The 15839-nt window shown below is 36.4% G+C and overlaps 1 long non-coding RNA gene across 1 annotated transcript; it reads right to left on the bottom strand.

Moving 5' to 3' along the window:
* Positions 1-2317: 2317 nt before the first annotated feature.
* On the bottom strand, positions 2318-6076 carry LOC104606981 (uncharacterized). The gene is made up of 3 exons (XR_736874.3): positions 5588-6076; positions 5172-5440; positions 2318-2698 (listed from the first exon to the last, which is right to left on the bottom strand). It is a non-coding gene; the product is annotated as an uncharacterized LOC104606981 (long non-coding RNA).
* Positions 6077-15839: the final 9763 nt, after the last annotated feature.

Below are 15839 nucleotides of genomic sequence, written 5' to 3'. Positions count from 1 at the left end.
TTGAGGATTTCGACAGTGGCTAGAAGACCAAATGTTTTAGTTCTTTTACAATTTTAACTTTCTTAGTTATTCTATAAGTCTACCAGATGTATTATAAATATTGTTGTTCTGAGTTCATAGAGGATACACTCAAGAATATTATTTTCGCCACCTTTTTTCTCTTTCTTCCAAGGCTTATGCCTAGCCTCACGTCAGGCTTCACGAACGAAGCCTCGTGTTCGTTCGATGCGTGCATCGTCAGCCCAGTGTAATGCTTCCATGCTGCGTCAAGTCTAGACTAGTCCAATTCAATATGTCTTATTGGCCCGTTTAATCTATTCATTAAAGTCTTACCCTATAACCTTTCTCCTAGATAATAGCCTTCAAAGTTATGCCTCAAGTGTTCTACTACATAATAATTTACAAATGAACAGTTTGCAATTTTTAACCTTAATAAAGTAGCACGCACTTGATGTTGTACTAATGATTTTGGAATGTAATTGTGTTTTGTATCTACATTGCCTAGGGAAATAATTTAATGTCTTTGAAAACTCTTTGTTTCCTATGCCTCAAGATCTTGTAATAAAGTTGCATATACCATGGAAAATGTTGTTGTCAATTAGGAAAGTGTTACTAGAGTTGTTTAAGAGTTGGGGGCCTTATTTAATTGTACTAATGAGTTAGTTATGGATTTGTCTTAATTTTAAAGCAATTATGAGTTTTGTTGGGTCAATTTCCCAATCTAAATTGGAGTCTAAAAAGAGACATCCAAGTTAGTAAGCTAAAGCCATGTTTGGTTAAATATTCATTCTTTTTCTTTCTTACCCAAGATGAAATTCTAAGATGAAAAAAATGAGTAAAAATGGAAAGAATGAGAAAATATTGCTACGAACCAAACGCTTTTTTTTCAAAATATGATTTTTTTTTACGACAAGAATGAGAGTAAAATTTTAACCTGTTTGGTTATAAATTTCATTCTCATTCATTTTTTTATTAGTCAGAATAATAATATAAGGGTTAGAAGTGTAAATCGTGCTGTGTTGGGTCCACGTAAAGTGCAGGTTGTGTCGTGCTACCCTTCCCTGGGATAACTTGGGGGTCGGCCTGGCACGTCCCACGATCCAAGCCCGTGCAGGCCCATGCCGTGCTGGCCCGTGGGCCAGGCCGGGCCATGGACTGGGCCAAAGCTATTTATTTAAAAAATTGAAAAAAAAACTTAATATTCTAATTTTATATGAATTTTGATATATATAATTGCTTATATATGTTGGGCCGTGGGCGGTACAACCCGATTTACACCTCTAATAAGGGTGTCAATGGACCAGTTTTGGATTGGCTCCCATGCAATCCAAAATCAATTTAGACGAATCAGACAGACCAAAAAGACATATTGGAACCAAAATATTTATAAGATTGGATTGGACCATTCGATTTGTCCGTAATAAAAATTTATATTGGATTGGGTTGCATTAAGCCAATTGATCCATTGATATAAGGTAAGAATATAGGTGCCGATGGACTAAGTTTGGGTTGAAACCAATCTAAATCAAAATAAATTTGAATAGATTGAATAGTCTAGACATTGAATTGGACTGGATCAGATTGGACAAAATCCAATCCAATTGGCACCCCTACATAAACACTCGATGGCAAATATATATCATGGAATCATGTGGGCCCCACATCAATAACACAATATAAAAAGGACAAAAAAAATTTGAGAAACTTTTATAGTTTGTTGCATTAAATATATATATATATATATATATATATATATATATTTAATGAAAAGAAGCAATGTATACCATCAAAATGAGTAATATAAAGAAGTAATACAACACTCTTCCTCACACTCTCAACCCAGTCCCAATACAAGCCAGGAAAAAACAAACCCAACAATGTTTTAGTAAATCGGTCATGCTGCCATGGTGGATTATGTTAAATTTCAAAAGCAGATAGAAAACAAAAATAGTTGGAAATATACAAGTGAAAACTACTTGAGAAAATAACACAAAAAACATTTATTTCTGTGATAATTTTACATAACATAATAGTTCTTATTTTGTCTGCTAAACGAAAGATTCTGTTGAAAATTGGTGGACCTGTTTTAGTAAATACATGTATGCTGTTACCATGCCAGCATTAAAGTTCAAGTGGGTGTATGGCCTACCGTAATTAGGCAAATAAGGTAATCTCTATATGGGTATTAAATAAAAGCTAGCTTGCATTTCTTCTATTTGTTTATCTATTCTATCATTATATAAAATAAATACTTGATTATATAACCTTACTTTATATCTTGGACCTTAGTTGCACGTGTGTTTATGCCTGTATAATTGCTCATAAAAATATTACCCACATCTACCCATATAATATTACAGTCACACATGGAAAATATCTCATCCCCCAAGTTGTAACTACAATAAGATGCATCCAATTATTGCTGTCTGAGTTCTCAACTTCACATGGACCTGAATGGATGCCTGTAAAGCACCATCTATATCAGTCGACAAACTAACAACCTTCAGGGTCATTTCCAGGAACCTGACTGCGTATGATCCACAGACAAACTGGCTAATGGGGACGAACTGATCCAATTATTGCTTTATTATATGCACCACACTGCTTGTTAGTTACTTGAATGTTTTGCCTTTTGTCATTTGGGGTTCCACCAAAATTTGCTTTCCACAAGCTTTTGTACAGGTCGCTAAAATGAAGGCTACAAAAGTTAGGTGAAGCCTTTATGAGAAGAAGCAAATATCTATACAAGTGAATAACAAAATATGCACCACTGTTATTTTATCCTTCAGAAGGCATAACCACATGGAAAGTGGAAACCTTATTGCAGAGAAAAAGCTTTAGAGATTGAAGCTAACCTTTCTTGATCCACCTAGGAAAAAAATAAGAAATTAAGATCCATCACTTACCCCACTCAAGTCTTTGTAGGGACAAAGACAGACGAGTTGTAAGGCCGAGGATAAAGTGCAGGAGACATAGGTTTGGTCTGGTGGAAGAGTAAGTTCTCTGCATCAAATCCTAAGTGTGTTCATCCTTTCTCCTTGGATGGTTGTAGTAGTAGCTGTATTTTTCTAAGTTATCTCAAAGTGGTGTTGGTTATTTAAAATTTTTCCAAGTTATAGCCCAAAAGAAAGGCTTGCCGGTTGCTAGCAAACCAACCCCCTGCCCCTACTCCAGCAAAAGAAATCTGGAAGGAAATGCTAAAAAGTAAAAAAGAATCTACAGGTGGGCAAGGTTCAAAGTATCGAAACACCCTGATAAGGGGGACAGGGCCATCTTTTTGTTGTACAACTATCAAAACCACATCAATTCCCAAAACTGTAGAGCCTCCAGGCATCCTTTTGTTAAATTGATGTCAAAAGCATATCATGCATGGAGCTCAATCAAAAGCTTTCAACTCCCAATTCATCTCCTTCAGTGGTTTCAAAGTTCCAAACCTCATTTCTTCAAGAGAAAGAAAAAGAATGAACCTCTGAAGGAGAGCAAAGAGCTGAGTTCTGCTTGAATAACCCTTTCTACATCAGAACTACCGGTGGACATTCCTCATGTACAAGATGGCCCCATTTCAAACCAATGAAACTATCAAGATTCAATTGTATAGACCCTGAAAGAAAGCTGGGGAACACTGAGAGTGGTCAGTCTCAAAAGAGATAAGGCTGATCTCAGCAATAAGATTATCTCTCACAGTACTATCTGCGAAACAACCTTTGAATAAGTTTACAACAATCACTCAAGGAGGTACCTAATATGATCAATCCAATGATGTAGGCAGAATGAGCCTGTATCTGTAAAGTACAACCATTAGCAATTATTATTTCATTAATAATTGCTATAAGGGCTTCTTGGCAAGGGAAGGTCATTCGATCCTTTTCATTTTCTTGTTTCTTTATGATCAGAGAGAAAACAATATTATACTAATGAGTATAAGATGGGCCAAATGAAATCCCTATGCAAAAGAAATCCCTCCAAAAGTATAATTATGCACAAGCTATACATCAGAAACCACTGGATCAACAATTATACCATGCCAATCATTAGAAAAAAATAAAAACTCCAAGAAAATAGGCAATCAAAAGAATACTTCATTCTCATAATTGATGACCAAAAAGATAAGAGCCCCTAAGTTTTCTCAAAAACCTTGAAGACCTAACTGAATACACCATAAAGAATAAGCTAATATGCTGTTACAATGTTGCCAAATACTCCAACAACAAATGCTGCAAGGTTCCACAAAGTTTATCCCCCTCCTATAGTTTTTTTTTTTTTATTGGTATCCCCTCCTATTGAATTTAACCAAACAAGTCTGAGAAACTAAGCCAAGTTGCTTAGAATGATCCACTGGATTCTGAAAAGATTAAAAAAATGCCACCAAATTTGCAGGAAGCACTAATAGTTTATCGTGAGATGGGAGGCATGACCTGTTATTTGGAATGGAAGCACAAGTATAGAATGCCTCTCTGAGTCTATGTCTATCCATAAGCTGATAAATGGTGAGACTTTTATTGACTACATTCATCACATAAAGAATAAGACCTTGGATAGGATATGTAGTCACCATACCCAATTCAAATATATCAACTTCCCAACCACTCAAAGAAAATATCAAGACGTCATGAAACAGACATGTTTTATTGATCTTCACTACAGCCATTAGCATCCACATCCCTAATTCTTCTATCATTTTCCCCACAGAGGTTTTATTTTTCTTGGACAATAAATCAACCAGCAAGTCCACTTACAGCAGTCATTCACATGGTGTCAAAGAAAAGGACTCAACATCACCTCTTTAACCACCAAGTCAGAGCATTTGATACCAATGCTCTCCGTGCTGTATAAGGGTATAACTGTACAAGACTGAAAGTTAGAGGCTTATCCCCATACCTAGTGTCTTCCAAAAAGGGCTTCAAGCTAAACTAAGATGCTTAATAAGGAGAAAGATGCACAATGAGAGAGCATAGAAGTCATGCTGTATTAACTATTAGACAATGTTAAACGACCAAGAACTAGGAAGCAAGTAATGACATGGAGAACCTAAAAATGGCCCAAAGGTCCTGTGCAACAAGAAAATCAAATGAATTTCTTCTCAACCATGTATGAGAAAATAAAAATAGGAAAAGAATACTTTCAATGTATTGAGTTTAAGGGTAAAAGGAAAGGCATCTAAAACGACAAACCTGCTTTATTGGGTGCAAGCCCAAGCCTTATTGGGTGAGTGGGAGCCAAGTCGGCGAGGGCAATGTCCTACATCAAAAGAAATTAGAGAAGAATTTAAGAACTAGGAAAATAGACAGACAAACAAATGTAAAAGGTGCTCCCCGATTCCCTTTCTTCTATGCTTTGCTTGATCATCGTTAAGCAGTCAAATGATCATTTTTCTTATTTCTTCTTTCTCTTGTCGTGGGGAAAAATGACATATGTTTTCTTATTTCGATCTCATGGTTACCTTGTACAAAGAGAGAAAGTCGATTAGTTTAACTTAGTAGATCGAAATACCTCAACACAAACAGAGAGAGATGGACGGGGGTTTACCTCGTATAGAGAGAGAGAGGGACGAAGGTTTACAGAGAGAGAGAGAGGAGTGAGCGTTTACCTTGTACAGAGAGCGAGGGTTCAGTGAAAGTCGAGAGATTCGAACTCGAACGAAAAAAAAAAAGAATTGGTAGGGTACGAAAATTTTTCGTGCCACAAATTTTTGCCGAAGCTCAAATTTCAATCTGGGAAGAATGAATTCTGTGACAAGAAATGAATATCCACACACTTATATCACACATTCTTTGCTAGAATCGACAAGAATTAAAAGAATGAGACAAGCAACGAACCAAACATGGCCTAAGTTAAGTTTATAAATAGAGTCGTTGAAATTGGAGTTAAAGAAAGAATAATTTGAAGAAATAAAGTTTAGTTTAGTGGATTCTAATTGTTGCTAGCAATTTCTTTTTCCCTTGATTCTTGTATTTCTTCTTTTAATTGATCTATCTTTGTGTTGTTTGTCCTATCAGCAAAAATTCTCTCTCTCTCTCTTTCTAATTTCATTCTCTTTCTTTGATGACAAGCATTCTACTTGCTTTACCACACATATTCTTCATCCATAATCACCCACAACCCTTATTAAAACTCGTGAAACCTACCATTAGATCCTACGTTGGATAAATAAGGGTGTGGGGGGAAGGAATCAAATAATTTTGGCTTTATTGTAAGCACGTTTTATCCATTAAGGGAGAGTCAAGAGAGTTATCTCTCAATTCGTTGCTCTTTGTATGGGGGTGTGCCTTGGCGCAATGTTTGCGATGATCCATTGTGACCTAGGTGATCAGGGATCAAATCTTGGAAACAACCACTTTGTATATATAGGATAAGGCTTTGAACATCTCTCCCTCCCTAGACTCTGCATTAGCGGTGTGCCTCGGCATCGTATGTTATATTGCCTTTTTACTCTACTACTCTTCAAGGGCTTTTATAATTTTAGTATGTTTTAAACCCAAGCATAAAAGAGATACAATTTGCTACCACTTTCTTCTTCAAAACTTCTCTCATATTCAAATTCTGAACACAAACATTATATATCAATCACCAACACTCAAAAGGGCAAATAAAAATATAAAAACAATCACTACAATAACTAAACACAACTAACTGAACCAAAAACCAACCATTAATAAATCTTCAACTACATAATAAAATGAAACCAAACCAAGATGACATAATTGTTTATAATGTTTGATGGTTGTTGTTACCTTTCGTGTTTCCTTTTTTTTCTTTTGAAGTGTGGATATTGTATGGTGATTGATATCTTATCACCTTCTTGGATGTACTCTTGTTTTTCTTCTTAAAAATTCCATTTTATTTATTACAGAAAAAATGACATAATTGTAACGAATACAACGTATCTTTCTATCTCATTTTTTATGTTCCATCACATGAGATGTGCTTTCTTGGTATTTATTCTATGTCTTGATAGTTTTTATCCCCATTATCTCTTTATTTATTTACTTATTTTTAACAATTTTCATGTCTTTCATCTAATATTCCTTTCAGATTCTTACTTTATTTACATTTCTATTTGATTATAAGTACTTATACTAAGCAAGTGTATATACTACATACAAATGAAATTGATCGACTTTGGAGAAATTTTGATGATCTTATTTGATTATATTTTTGAAATTTACATTTTAATTTACTTGTAATTAATCACTTTCTCTTTATATAGTGCTGACTTTTCTCTTGTAGTTAATGTTCCTTTACTTAGTTGTTGAACTGAATGGTTAGATTCCTCTCTTGTTAATTAGCTTAGTGTGTAGAAGTTTTAATATATTGTTTTAAGCCCAAAATTATTAAATACTCCTTAGGATTTTTGGCAAGGTAGAGACTGATTTAACCTGGGTGCCTAAAACCACCCTACACCGTATCTTGATCCCTGAACCCTAAGAATCTCATCCCTATTGGGCAGCAGGTCTCCAAGAAAACTATTATTTTCTTGTAAAATCACGGGTTTTCCTAAATTCCCATTTCCCAAAAATTTAGGTGGTAACTTCATCCTCCCTCTAGGTTGGGTAGCTAGAATTGTAATGGGGTCCTTTTGATGCCTTCACCTCGGTGTCAATATCCTTTACATAGGTCATAGAGATATTTCCAACCCTTGGGTATTGGGGTATTGGATCTATAGTATACTAGTATCACTGCAATTGAAATACTACTTCTTCATAGGTGCTATAAGAGTAGAAAATTGCTCTACTAAATCTATGCACTTGACATTGCACTTTGCCCATATGAAGTAAATTCTTCATTGGTGGTATTTTAACACAATACCATATTTTACCATTTTAGTACCTATAAACACAAAAACACATGTTCTATCAAACCTGTAAACAAGTTATTTTGGGAATATTCATTGGTTTCACCATCCACTTGCTTAATAAACCTAGGAACAAAAGTATACACTAGATTCAAACCTAATATTGCATCTAATACCAACATGACAAGAAAAAAGGTATATGCAGTGGATAAATCCAATGCATATATAACCTGCAAATAATTCAACCATTAAATGCAAGTTGTTTGGAAATATTCAATGGTTTCACAAACACTTGCTTAATAAATTATGAGCAAGAACATATATTTACAGGAATCTATATCCAATATCACATATAACACCATCATGACAAAAATAATAAAAACAAACATATTGTACAGTGGATTAATCCAATGTATATAAAAAGCGTGTATATGTTTATACCATATTCTAAGCCAAATCTCTAATGCATCCTAAAAAAGACAGGTATAAAATGATGCAATGAATATCCAATCAGTCCATGTGCATCACTATCTAACGGGAGTTCTAAGATAGTATTCAAAAGTGAGTTTCATATTCAACCATGCTTTCTTCAATTTTGGCTTGAGGGCATAAAATGATATTGCCCTATTCTTAGATTGAAAGAAAAAAATCCATCACTTTTATGAGGAAATCCGGGTAGTCATCCCCAAGGCTATATACATGCCCAAATATTTTCTCCTTCTTCAGGTGAGAAATGTCCTTCTCAATTGCATTTTCTAATGATTTAATGCTATAGGTAATTGTTCGCACTTCATCTGAAATAATGTTGGTATATGATTTCTTTCTTTTTCCCAACGAGCTGAGTTCTTCTCTTCAATAAATCTACCTTCTTTTGGTGGCCTATCCTCTCTAGAGTAGAGTCACTAGCATTGTCTCCCTCATCTAAATCCTCATAGCTAGACTAGCTCCTGCATTGATTGTGTTATTCGGAGTCATTGATGCTATTAATGCTTCTTGTCTAAGTTTTTTTCTAGCCATGAAAGCTCAAGCTCCGGTTTCTTTGTCATTGCCACAGATTATTCCATGCAAGTTGATCATAATTATGGATTGCTTTCCTTCTAAACTGCTTTGCTTCAGAGTGCGTTGACCATTTTTACTTTTAAATTGGCTTCACACACACATACACACTTGAACTTGGGTTATAGGCTTCAAGTAGCTTCTAATGAAATGGTGATACAGCCATGTGATGTAGGGAGCCCAACTAAAGTGTCATGCATCTTTGTTCCAGGTGTGTGTTTTATTCTCAATTTTTTTTTACATGCTTTTCATGAAACACCTTAGAGAGAGCCCCCTGGTTCCATTGCATGGTTAAGTGATCAATGAACATGGCAACCTAACAACCACTACTTAGTTCATTGGAAATTGGAAAGTGCGACATTGGTAGAGGAAATCCATGGTATATAGAAATTAAAATTGAAAAGTGCATTAGTAGAGGAAATCTGTTGTATATGGAAATTGGAAAGTAAGTTGGTAGAAGAAATCCATGGTCTATAGGGATCTCTAAAGGCATCCATTGTATGCTAAACAAAATAGCCGACAGAAAGGTATTTGGCTTTTAAGACCTGTACCCATAATGAATATGGCTATTTGTAAAATATCCAACAAAGTTTCATAATCAAAGCAATATCTCAGCTCTCCACACCCACCAACTTGAGGCCACCCTTATCTTTTAACGTGAAGAAACCACTCCAATCTTTAACCTAGCTTCCTTTTCCTCCTCTTTCAGTCTTTCCCCACCAGAAATCTCAATACGTGAAGTTTATTTCTCCACAAATTGTTTCAGGGGGCCGGTTTTGTTTGTAGATGATACATAGGTGCCTATAGTGTGGATTTGATTAAAAAATGTATGTCCAGCACAAAGTTTTAAAAACCAATTCAGAATTCGAAACGCTTTAGCCATCGGTTTTTGGGTTAGTGGTTCAATTGTGTGAGTTGAACGGTTGGACCTGTAATAATAAATTTTTGAGAAATAAACCCAATAATGCCTGCATTAGATTCATATTCTAATTTATAATTTTTGTTCCTATTGTTCCATTAAAATTGATGTTTAAAAGCCTATGCTGATAGATTAATTGTATAAGGAGATAGGGAACTAGGGGGAGAGGTCAAAGGTGAGATGTGAGAGGTGATAGTGAGAAAGAGCATCATAATGTCAGAATAGAAATAGAATAGTGTACATTATGACATTTAATGTAAATGAATAAAGTACATATTTGATTCATGTTATTATGGTGTGTTTCTATATAATACCCTTAAACTGGACACTTATGAGACTCGTGTTAGTTTAGAATCTTCACAGCCGTTGGATAGATCTGGGGAGATTTATCCTGCCAAGGCTGACACTGATGTGCCGCCAAGTTGGTTGGGGTGGCTTGTCTCAGTTGCTAGGGTGAGACTTGAGGTACATGCAGTGTGAATTTTCTTGAAACCCTGAACCATACCAGAATTCTAGTATTGCCCTGGACCTTGGAGATAGATGGGCAAAACTGGAATATTACACCTAACTCCTAGACTCGATTATGATATTACACTAGATGTCAGATTGGGCTGTCTTTAATATGCCAATCAGTGAGATCCTTAGAGGGGGTCAAAACCTGGGTATGTTGGGACAGTCCGAGAATTCATCTGAGTGGGTGATCATAGTGACAGGATCGGCCCCTTTGTCAGACAAAGTGAATGATCGATGATGCACTCTCTCTGATGGAAACTTAAACTGTCGGCAGTTGATTTCAACCGTTGAAATTTGTTTTGCAAACTATATTTATATAGAGATATACATATATATATTATGGTTTCAAAATATTTGCAAAAGATTTTAATTCCCAGGATCCATGTGTGTAGAGAGTGCAGTACTGTACCTTGCAGCCGAGGGAGAAGTCCTCTCTTGTCGGGCAGTGCTTGATCATTATGGGCTGAGAGGTTAAGTGTAAGGTCATTGAGGGTAATACTTGATGGGCTAATCTTGCATCTGCCCACAGTCCTTGAGTTTTTATAAGGTGGCTTGACCCAATGACCATTTAGTGTAAATGTTGGGTCCATTAAGAGCCCATGGTGATGGACTCAGGGGTTTACTGTCTCCTACAGTGAATTCGACTAGGCCTTGTAACAGAGGCTAGGCTGAACCCATGTGGCTGATGTGTAGATCAATGTTTGGGTCCCACACCATACAAGGATAACCAACTGGGCAGTAGATTGAGGGGCTAATGAACAGATAGACTTAATGGGCCTAAAGCCCAATTCGAACTGGCTTAATGAGATTAATTAAAAGAGGGTGGTTTTGGGATTTAGATCAATAGATAGGATAAGGGATTATCCTTATCCACTCAAAGAGTCCAAATACAAATAAAGATTTGGATCATGAAACTCCTAATTAGATTAGGAGGGCTGATCTTTATCTGCAGATAAGATAAGGGATTATCCTTATCTCTTAAAGAGAGTCCAGATCCAAATAAAAGATTTGGAATAGAAAACTCCTAATGGGATTAAGAGAACCTCTCTTTAGGGCTATAAATAGAAGAGCAGGGCGAACCTACAGATCATCTCACAGATTACTGAATTCTAGAGAGAGACAATACAGTTTGACTGCACTGTCTCCTTCTCTCCTGCTCTTGCCGCCATACCAGTTTGATCTCCACCTGTGGGAGCGATCAAGAAGGGTTCTTAATATTACCTTTTGGTAGAAAAGGTAATCTAAAGTCGTACTCACTAGCCCTTCATCACATTCTTGCTGAAGAATTCGGTTCTTGTTGAAGAACCATCCTGCTGATTCTGCTTCATCCTGCACCGTGTTATCTTCGATGGAAGCAGTCTTTGGATCTTTTCTTGGGCATGAACACCTTCATTGGAGGTTATTACTACTTCGGATCAGGTATAACCCTCCACTCCCTTTTGGTTTTAGATCTGGTCTAGTTTGGATTCAAGATTGATCATTGAAAATGCAGTTTTCTACAATAGGGAATGTGATTCCCACATGGGAGAGAGAGAAATTTTTGAAATATCGCCCAACCTTCCTAAAGGGTTCGGACATCCATATGATGGATCTCTCATCCCTTCAAATAGGGGGTAGGGAGAGAGAGAGAGAGAGAGAGAGAGAGAGATTGATCATGCCCAACTTTCATAAATGAAAGAAAAAATTTCAAATTCTCAATTTTACAAATAATTCATACCAACCAAAAACCGACAAACTATTGTCTGGGTCGAATGGTTTAGTAGCTCGACTGCCCGAGTCAGTGGTTTTTGACAAAGTGAATGTTTTTTCATAAAAAATGGTCCAACCCAAAATCTGACCTGGAAACTATGACCGATTCTCGGATCAAACGGTCTGACCATCCAGTCCAGTCCGATTTTTAAAATAGTGGTCCAGCCTCTATGAGGGTATTGACTCTCTAATAATGCAACCCTTGATTTTGTCAACTAAGAATTTATATATAATTGGAAGTTGTTTTCTTGAGTAAAATATAAAACCTCTTAGATACTTGTCATATTGCCCCATTTGTTATTACAATCAAAGATGTCATGATTTGCTATTTAACTCGTCGATGAAAGTTGCTGCTAAAGTGAATGGAGGACTTTGGTAGTTTATCTCTTGGTCGGACCATCTAAAAAGAAGGTTAAGTTGCTCCTATAGACACCGTAATTCAGCCATTGATGAGCATTTCCTAAAGATTAGTACATCGTCAGCAAATGAAAAGTGATTCAACCTGAGGCTAGTTCTGCCAAATCTAATACCATGGAGTTCCCTGCTTTCCAGTGAAATAACCACCAACTTGGCCATTTAATATCACTACAATACTTTTGGAGATGCAATTAAAGATCAATTAGGCTGTGTTTGGTTTGAAGGAAAAAGTATGGAAAGGAAGGAGAAAGTAAGAAAACCTTTACAAATCCTGTATAGGTTTCCCTTCCTTTCCCTATCTTATCCTTCAAACAAAACATAACCTTAACAAAAAATCATTTGCTAAACCTATTGAGTGCAACACATGAATCACAAAGGCCCGTTCAGTCTTATCATAAGCCTTGCTAAAGTCAAACTTCAACAAAAAAATACTAAACCTTCCCCTTTTGCCTTCTCATTGTGTGACCTTGAAAAGCCTAGACCCACAGAACTCGAATTTAGTCCTCACACCATCTTTATAATTCTTTGCAGCCATGCATTGGAAACATTGTATGTTTTTATTCATGGGGAGATATTTCCAATGCACAATTGGAAGGGGCTGTGAGGACAGTCTTATAAGAATCAAATTCGAATTGGGCCTCACCCTTTTAGGAAAGAGATGGGACTGAAATTGCTTTTTGTTAAAAGCTAGAATTGCCACTTAAATTTTTGGAAAACAGAATTTGGGAAAAAAACCCATAATTTTCTCAAAATAACAACTCTTTGTTGACATGCCCAATGTGAATCAAGACTTTAGGCTTGGGAGCCAAGGTACGTTAGTATTAGCATCCCACAAATGCCTAGAAGAACCGGCCTCTACTTATTTGGTATTTAACTTAGAATTTAATAGTTTAGGGGCTAAAATTACAATACGAATAGCATGCAAATAACAAAGAATAAATCTTAGTAGAAACAGCTAAGAGAGTAATCAAAAGCTAATCAAGTGAAAGAGGCAATTTCAAGTTGAAACTATAATTTAAGCCAAAATAGGATATGGAATGATAGTAGGGTTGTTTGAGCATGTAATACTAAGCAACTTATGTTAGCAAATTAAGGATGATTGGAATGAGAAAGTATGTATACTAAGCAACTTATGTTAGCAAGAATAAAAGAGGCATCCCGATGCACGAGGTTCCCACCAATGCGTGATTTGGGGAGAGACCAATGTATGCAACCTTATCCCTATACATATAGAGAGACTATTTTCAAGATTTGAACCCTGGCTACATAAGTCACAATGGACCAACCCAACCGTTGCACCGAGGCCCACCGTCTATGATAACAAGAATGTAAAACAATATTATCTAAGGTATGAACTGTGCAAGATAGACTAGGTATCCCAATGAATTTCTAAGACTAGATGGAACCTAGAGTGACATGTATGACCCTAGATAGGAATGGAGAGAATCTATACTAACAAAGCGAAGGGAGTGGAGTCCCAAATAGTTTGGGATCTCATCATGAAGCTCCATGGCACAAGAGCAGATGCTTCTGTTCCATAATAGGGAGTAAACTTTGAAAATTGCTAAGTTGGACAGCTTTGAGATATTTACCATTGAACCAAACGACAGCATTAGAAGTCTATGGCTGGGGTGGGATAGGAGTGTGAAGCTCAAAGTGGCCAAGAACTCTGCAAATTTGATTTTATCGTCATTGAGAATCATCCAAGTCATGTGATGTGGTATCCTCCTTTCTGTCATGTCCAACCAAATCAACACAAACATCTGAAACTTAGGCTCAGTTTGGAAGGAGTACAAATGCAAATATATAGAGTGCAAAACCTTGTATTCTGTATTATTTTCTATGTAATTACACTGTACATATTTATATTTGTATTCTTTCCAAACTGAGCCTTGGAGAAAGTGTTATTCAATTCTCAGCTTCATTCAGTCACTTGTGGTGACTGCCTTAATGATGAAATAAAAATAGTTTAGTAATCATCTTCGGGTTCTTCCAATGAGGAATGAAATACTTGAAATATCCACCTTTATAAGCGGGGTAGAAATTAGAAAACCATTAGCAATTGCACTCTAACATTATCTTTTGGTTGAAGTATAATGATGATGCATAATCCGGGCCAAATCTCCCTTCATCAGATAATAAGGCCTAATGGATCACAGATCACTGGTAGACATTGAACATACTCTAGTTGATTACTTCAAATAGCTATTTAGATATAACGATCTAGATTTTCTTATGGTGACTCCGGAGAATCTTCACGAGGTAGTTTATGACCTTGATTTTTTTTTTTTTTTGGCTAGCACCATTTAGATTCTAAAATCCTAGAGTGTTGTATTCATCATGGACCCCCATAAGTCTCCTGGGCCTGATGGCTTCCTGCTGGCTTTTGTTCATATCTAACTAATCTTGTTCGATTTGAATTGGTTATTTTTCTTCATTACTTGTTCACCAACCCCATTTACCGAGAGATCAACTAAGGACCTGTTTGGTTCACAGGAATAGGGGTTTAGAATCATAAATGAAATGGGCTATTCTGATTCTAGCTGTTTGGTTGGGCAGAATCAGAATCCTATTTCTATTTCTATTGGAATGACACTCCCTCATTTGAAGGAATAGCCATTGATTGTCTCTCCTTTGAGAATGAAATCTCATTCCTATTAATTCTAATTTTCATTCTCATTCTTATCTGAACCAAACAAATTATGAGAGTAAGTCATTCCAATTCAGATCCCGAAAGATTTCGATTTCAATTCCGATTTTAACTGCAAACCAAATGGACCCTAAACTCAGGATCGATAATGTAGAATCAGCCAAAGGTTTCAGACCAATTATTGCAAAAGGTGCTTGCTCAGGAGACTTGGGTTTTCAAAAGGTGTCTGTAGGTTAATCTCTGCTTGCATGAATATGTGAAATCTGTTAAAGTTAGTTAATGCTGATCTACCAAGCTTCGTTACGATCAATAGGTTCAGAGTTTTTAGGTATTAACGCAATTATTTACGACAATACATGTTTTGGATATTTACTAAACTTGTCAATTTGGAAAGACTTAAGTTGTAGAAAAAGAAATAGGAAGGGCAGCTTCAGTGCCCGTTTGGGAGGGCTGAAGCACAGTGGCTTCTGGTTTTCTGATGTGGGCCTCGCACGGACAGCCTATAAGAAAAATCTGGAAAGAGCCCAAATGCATTTGAAGGATTGACCGCTTCAGCCTCTTTGAATATCTTATCCGGAGTGCTTTTAAAGCAGCTGAACCAGCTTAGCTGAATCCTCAGCTCAATCCTCTCAAATTGGTTCTCCATCATAGAACAGTCAAACCAAGTTGAACCCAACCCAATCTTACACTTGTGACCCAACTCGAGACGTTGCTTACATGATATGCTCTACTTTTGCCATGTG

The sequence above is a fragment of the Nelumbo nucifera genome, chromosome 4 (genome assembly GCF_055504915.1).
Source record: "Nelumbo nucifera cultivar China Antique chromosome 4, China Antique-T2T, whole genome shotgun sequence".
NCBI lineage: Eukaryota > Viridiplantae > Streptophyta > Magnoliopsida > Proteales > Nelumbonaceae > Nelumbo > Nelumbo nucifera.
This window is presented reverse-complemented; position numbering and strand designations above follow the sequence as displayed.